Source organism: Cynoglossus semilaevis, chromosome 10 (assembly GCF_000523025.1).
Source record: "Cynoglossus semilaevis isolate Cse_v1.0 chromosome 10, Cse_v1.0, whole genome shotgun sequence".
Taxonomy (NCBI): Eukaryota; Metazoa; Chordata; class Actinopteri; order Pleuronectiformes; family Cynoglossidae; genus Cynoglossus; species Cynoglossus semilaevis.
Genome location: NC_024316.1, coordinates 2,941,718 through 2,949,273, shown reverse-complemented (window position 1 = coordinate 2,949,273; position 7,556 = coordinate 2,941,718).

Here is a 7,556-nt window from a genome sequence, read left to right as displayed (position 1 = left end):
GTCAATCTATCATGTGTGTCCAGTTCTGTGGGAATGTTTGTGACTGTTTTTTGTTTGATCGCTCCTAGAGAAATCGTTTGTGAACAAAACCCATTCCCACTTTCTTTTTTTAGATTGCCTCGTCCCAGGGAGCCCACGATCACACAGTCATATAACGAGCCCTGGGTGAAGTGTGCGGCGGTTGTTCTGTGTGGACTACAGTGTGCTGTGTCTCTGTCAACTGTCTTTCTGTAACCATTCACTCTCTCCTTCCATTCATGTCAGTTTTTCACTCCTGGAACTTGACGCAGGCTCATTAATCTTCCCTCTCGTCAATGACAAAAACCCATTCAACACGAATCACAGTAAACAGTAACAAAGAAAAATCCATTCAAGTGTTGATTGATGGAACCACGTTTGCTAATATATTTAGCAAAAGCATTTTAATCAGACAAAGAGACATTTTTTTAAAACTTTGTCACTAGAAACATTTGTTTATCACTGGGTCCCTTCAGATGTGTGGTTCTAAAACTATGGTATGCAACCCCTATAGTGGTATGTGAGGGATGACTTTTTTGTTTATTCTTCTTTATATATATATATTTATTATGTATAATTCCACCACTGCCTCCATCTTGAGTATATTGATATCTGAGCAGACAAACGTCTTCAACTTTCATATTCACTCAATTCTCACATGAAATCCAACCGTGACCCATCCTTGCCTGCTGGGAGGGACCCACTGGTTGATGTTCTTTTCATACAACGTATTTAACTGGGTCTAAATGAGGAACTTCCCACAATGTTACTTGTTTGACCTTAAAAGTCTTTTTGTGCCTCTGCTTTAACCGTCGGTGTGGGTTGCAGGTATCACTTTCTAAATTTGTTGTGCTAACACATTTATAAAGAATTAAGTTGATCATGTGGAGCGCTGGATATATATTTTTGTTTTTCCCTCTTAAACAGTTGTCCAGCTGAATTACGGAACCACATATTTTAGCTGTTATTGCATTTTTGGGAAATGGACCAACTGGAACGGCGTTTCGATTAATCCACATGTATTTTGTTTTGTCCTTTTTTGTGAGGTGAGCCAGCCTTTCCTCATCATCTCAGCCGTTTGATGTGTTTACTTCATCTTACCTCACATCACAGTCGATGAAGAGACTCACTCTCCCGCCCGTGACCAAGCGCCTCACAGCTTTCCTTCACCCCATTGAGCCGCGCCGTTCCCTGGAACCAAAGCAGATGGAAAGAGGTTTGAGGAGAGATGAAGATATTCCAACAAACCAGTGACCCCTGACCCTGGAGTGCCATCCTTCAGCTGATGTATCAGCCCGTGAAGAGGCCCCGGAGAGATACCACTTTGTTTAGGGACTTTAAATGTTTTTGATTGGTTGCCTGAGAGGGTCTCTCACTATAACACACACTACTAATCTGTCAAAACTGCTGCATCAGAAAGTCGTTTATCTAAAAACTCCTCTAACAGTAAAGGGAAGAAGGGACTGTCAGAAAAATGACCGATCTGTTTTCTAATTACTGGTGCAGCAGACAAACCAATCCAAATGTGACATTTTTTTAAAAAAAAGGTCTTGTTTCTTGACTATAATCAGGCTTGATTTCAGGTTTGAACCCCTGCTAGGGTGTGTGTGTTTGAGGGCAAACCCCTGGTGTGTATTTGTCTTTATATGTACGACGACCATGAAGCTGATTCTTCCTCTGTTGTTATTGAAGACATCCTTCTAGAAACGAGGTACATCGGTGATGATGTTAATTTCCCCTTACTCCCTGTTATGTAACGTACCACAGTATTCATTATGCACAGTTGTTGTGAATGATGTTTCTGTTGAAAATGGAGAGTAAAAATATGTTCTAGTACGAATAGGAAATATGTTCTAGTCCATCGCCCACAAACTTACGTACGTAGAAATTCCCTCGACAAAACTAACAATAGTGTTTACACACCGTCAGAGAGCAGTGACACAGCAGGAAGCAGGCAGGAACAACAACAAAAAAGAAAGAACTCCATACACAGACTGACACCAAGTGACCGACAAACAATGATCCCAAGAACACAGAGTGAGGGAGAGGTGTATATATACCCAGGGCACCAGGTGACACGAGTGAGACTAATCAGAGATGATTAACCCCTCACAGCAGACGGCAGGAACAGGAAACAGACAGACCAAACAAAACATTTCTATTCATATACCCTATTAGATTTAATACAATGATAATTTGTACAGGGATCGACTGTGATTTAACATCACAGTTCCAGTATTATAATATTAAATACACCTCTTTAACTTTTGAATGTTTCCCCCAGAGATTCATGGGTGGGATGTTTTGGGGTTTTTTTTGCACGAGATTCTTTAAAGACTTTGAGATTAGTCAGAAAAGAAGTCTGAATAAAATTATAAGCAATAAAATACATTGAAGCGTTCCAATTGAAGAGTCTCCTGTGACTTTATTACGACATTGTATGAAGTTATTTCTCAAACTTCACAAACTTAAATTAAATTTTTATTTTATCTGGGCATAAAAATTAAGGGGTTAAATGTTACAATTTGTTGATTTACGTAAAAAAAAAAAACCCGCACACGCACAGACACGCGTGCAGACACAGGGGTATTTCCTAGTGCATATAGTACATACCTGCTCCTCTCTGGTGCTCATCACCTCTGCCTCGCGGTGCGGTGCGGTGCAGATGGTCTGGATCGATTGATGATTTTGACGTGGTTGTTCAGAGATACAGCTGGATCCAGTCACCCGGCTCTGATCTCTTAATGGGGGCTTTTTCCAGCCCAACGCTAAGGCTTTGCAACATAATGCTACGTCAGCAGTCAACTGTAATCTATTAAATGGGCCTGGCTGTGTGTGTGTGTGTGTATGTGTGTGTGTAGGACCTGCTTTGAGTCACACTTCTGTCTCCTCAGGGATTTCTAGAAGCTGAGTGACAGAATGAGTCAGACAAATTAGTCTCCGGTTCAAACGCCTTCTTGTCAGAAATGGATGGAGAAAAGACCTGAAACAACATGGCGGCTGAAAGACAAGGGTATCACAAGGGTGTTGATGGTAGTGAACGATGGTGAGGTTGAAGTGAGAAAGAGACGGAAAAACAGTTCTAATACACACAGTCGATGTGGTTTGATAAGAGTTCAGGTCACAGTGAGTTGTTCAAACACTTCAAATCACCGACTTATCTTTAACAAATAAATGACCAGACTCCTGCCTGTGTTTTTCTGAGGAGCCTCACATGTTTTCTCTACAGTACTTTCGTACCAGATGAGTTTTCTACTCTACTCCAAGTTTCAGAGATGGTACGTGTACATGTAGTACTCTGAACTATAATACCATAATATCGGTCGGCCGACATTATCGGACATCCCTAATATTCATTATACAATTTGTAAAGCTTTCTGAAGGATTTTGGACAGACATTGTGTTTAAAGTATTCACTACAACAAGCAAAACTTGGAAGAAAAAAACAAAACAAAACAAAACAAAAAAGACAGTCAACCAAACAAACAACCAAACAAACAACCAGAGCAACATATAAATACCACAGACTTTTATCTCAGAGATCAAGGGGATGCCGAGCATGAAAGTAGGGCTCAGTCTGATATAAGGCATCATCAAAGTAGGTGTGTAGTACAAGAAACAGGGACACACAGACGGACGCTGCCAAAACTCTGCTCAATAGTCCTGAATAATTCTGTGTTTTCTTTCAGAGCGGCTCTACGGAGTACAGGCACGTGTGTGTTTTCAGGTAGGAACTGTAAAAGTACAGTCAATACTTCTGACAAAAATGCCATCAATTAAACAAACAGCTGTAGTGCATTATATACCTCATCACTTCCATCCAGTTTATTGTTAGAATTATCCGTGCAGTGATGACGCCTTCACCCCACCCAGTAAGTGCAGGTTAGCGGCTGCATTAAGTGGGATCGTACATTCACATTGTTCTGCTGACTCGACTGTGCACCCTGACACCATTGTACCCCCCCAACCCCCCATGGATACCAGGGGCACCCCACTCTGAGCTCATAATCAAAACATCTCTGTGACTCTGAGGAGAAGCAGACACACTCCTTTTATGTGACTACAGCACTTAGTAAAAAAAAAAAAAAAAAAAAGACGTGTCAGTTCACATTGTCCTATTATTCCAACTCTCCCCCAGGACAGGAATTTCAGACTTCAGGCACAGCTGTTTGGGTAAATGTATATGTACTTTGGTATGTACTGTATATGATTACACATATGTTTGTGCCCTAAATTAGCGAGCACATCTGCATATGCTTTCACTGACACCGTGCTCCTCGCTCCAGGCGGAGAAACTGAGCCCACCTGTGTCACATGAGCCAGCCCTTTCAGTGGCCCTGCTCTGGTGTTCTGCCCTGTCAGTGGTCCAGTGGGGCTAAATGTTGCATGGAGTGGGCGTTAGTGTGTGTGTGTGTGGTTCATTGCATTGTGTCTAAATACAAACCTGTCTGTCATGCTCACTTTTCTCCAACTACTCCGCTCACTCAGCCAGCCTCTGCCCAGTTCCTTGGCACAGAGTGAGTGAGGGGAGAACACACACGTTGTGTCTGTTTGGTTTTTCTGTTCATGATAAATGAGTGGCTGATGCCAGAGTCTCCTGTCATCACAGTTAACAGGTAACTGCAGAACTTAAGCCTCACTTAGTGAGGAGAAGTGTGAGAAGGAGAGAAGCTGAAGGAGTGATTGACTGGTTGGTGATGTCTCATCGTTTCCACCTGAAAACTCACATTTTTTTCCCCTTTTCACCGTCTCTTTTATTCAGTCTCTCCTGATCCATCCCTCACATTTAATTTATCTCTACATCTGTTTCAAACCCAATTTCCAAGTTGGTGGACTTCCTAAAAGTTCACATAAATCTTTTTTTATTAAGCGCACAAAACCAAAAATGCAATTTGTTGATTATTTTGTTGGCAGATTATTTTGAGTCGAATATAAATCCGTCGAACCTGGACAGTTTAGAAATGATTCATGGAATTTAACAAATAGTTTTCAGCAAAACAATGACAGGTGTCGCTCTGCACAAATTGGAAAACCATGGCGTTGTGGACAGTAAGATGGTCTGGCCTGCCTGCAGTCCATATCTGTCAACTGTAGAAAACGTCCGATGCATCATGTAGAGGAGAAGCAGACGGCTGCAACGATGAACCATTCGACATCCCAGGTCATTGTAAGAGAAACATGAGTCATTTTTCCAATGTGAAACTTCTGACTGTCTAATCATCAATTCCAAAAATGTTGATAAATGTAATAAAAAGAGTGTGTGACCCAGCAGCAAACTCACCCAAGTATTGATATCACAGTACATTTTCTTCTCAAAGAAATAGAATCAGTTCTAGTTATTTTTTATAGTCTCATAAATAAAGATTTAAAACATTTTTAAAAACTTGTACTAACTTTTCTGGTGAATGTTTTCCCCATCCCTGTGAGTTCAGAGGGGATACTTCCAGTCTTACATTACATCAAGGCCGGCATGCTGTGCTAAAGACGACCTGCATTACACTGCCATGATGTCATTACAACTCTGCTCCATCAAATCGCAGCGTCCTGGCACACGGTCAAGTCAGCAACTTGCTAGCTCTTGTGTTCATTTGTTAAAAAAGAAAATCAAAACAAAACAAAACAATGTGTTTCACCCGTTGCCAAAGCAAAGCATATTTCCCAGCGACGCTGGTGTAATTTAATCCAATAAAACTCTCCCACCTCCAGTGAGTTTAGGCTGTGTGAGCGTTGAGCTATCACCTCCCGCCTGCTGCCAGACACATGCTGTCAGGAGAACACATGTGTCATATACCAAACTACCCTCAAAGTACAACATTAACATTTGATGTCTTTTATTATGGTAACGTGAAGCCCTTCTAAACCACTGATAATCAGTCTTCTTCCACAGTAGCTGTTTCTGGTTCATTTTAGTCTCCCTGCTCTTCAGTAACACTCCACCCGACTGATTCTGATTCTGATCCCTTGTTTGTCTTGAATGTCGGCTCTTCATTCCACTCCGCTGAAGCATCTGTGAGGAGATTTGATAAAAACAGATTTCTGCAAATCCACCATAAAACACGGCTCTGATTGTATCTTTCCATTGACTGCAACAACTTGGCAAGAATCTGGTCTGTCTAGCTTTTCAGGCTGGATGATTGAGCCGCGAATGAAATCTGATTTTCCTCGGAGGAAGAGAAAAATGTCAGAATCTCTATCGACTTCTGACGCCTCTCCAATACTGTGGCCGATTGGTGCGACTGCAACAGTCCTTCCTGAAGTAGAGCCAGAGTTGGAAAAGGATGAAATTAAAAAGACAACTTACACCTTACGTTTTGCTGGAAGGGCAGCCGGAGTCATTTGGAGTGTGTGTGTGTGTGTCATGACTTCAACTTTTTCAACTGTCAAATAAAATGAATCTGCCAGTCACAGCGGACAATTCAACTGTCAAATGAATCTGCCAGTCACAGCGGACAATCTTTGACTCTTCACTCCAGATGAACCAGCTGGGATACAGCAAACAGGAAGTACATTTCAGCTACGTTCTATGCAGCCTCAGGGAAGCCAATCAGAGACGTAAGTGGTGTGACCCTGTGCGCAGCCGAGGCAGACATGAAAAGATGACCTAGCTTTCATATCCTTTCATCTCGGTATGTAGAAACTGCTCAACCCGGTCTTAAGGTTAAGCCAGAGAGAATGAAACACTGCGTGGCTTTGGTTTTACTATTTCAGGTTTTTCTTTTTAAAATAGGGTTGAGGAACAGCTGGGAGAGAACGGTGGAGCGACAGAGAATGAAGCCAATATAATGACATGCATTGTTTGACCCAGTTGTGATTCCTAACAAACCAAAAAACCCACTGGATCTAGAAAAATATGATTCTCATCTCTGGTGAAAAATCCTCAAGAAAAAAAAACACACTGTTGTTATTGGCTCTGTGGATTAAAGTCTGGCTCTTAAGCTGCAAGTTTTTTTTTTTTTTTCTCACATTCTTCCACTGCTGCTGACTTTAAGTCAGCAAGACTTCAAGCACACATACCTGACTGGCCCCTTTTCTTACCTACTTCAAAGCTCCTCCATCAGCCTTAGCCATGACTTCCTGTCATCCTGATGCCTAATCCTGGAAAACCAATGCACACAGGCCGGATTAGGAAACGTCTTTGACATATGGCTTCATTTTTCACAATCCTTCAATGACTTCATGCTGTAATATTGCCAGGAAACTTCTATACGTTGCTCTCCTGTTACCAGTTTAGATAAGCGCCACAGAAGTCCGACAACTCTCTCGACGCTCTCCCACTCATTTTAGCAGAGTCCTGCTGATTTCCATAATTACTGCAAGGTGTTCCTGTTGTTTTCAATTCGCTACAAGCCAAAAGTTTCCTTTTCACTTTTCCTCTGTGTCCAGACTAAAATATCAACCATTAAGTGATTACACAAAATAATGGAAAAATACATTTCAGGGAAGTTAAGTGTTTATGTTTTCCCCACATGTGTTTTGGTTAAGCAGAGAAAGGGCAGAGAAAGAAAACCAGTCCTTCCAACAGGCAGGTGGACCCAAAG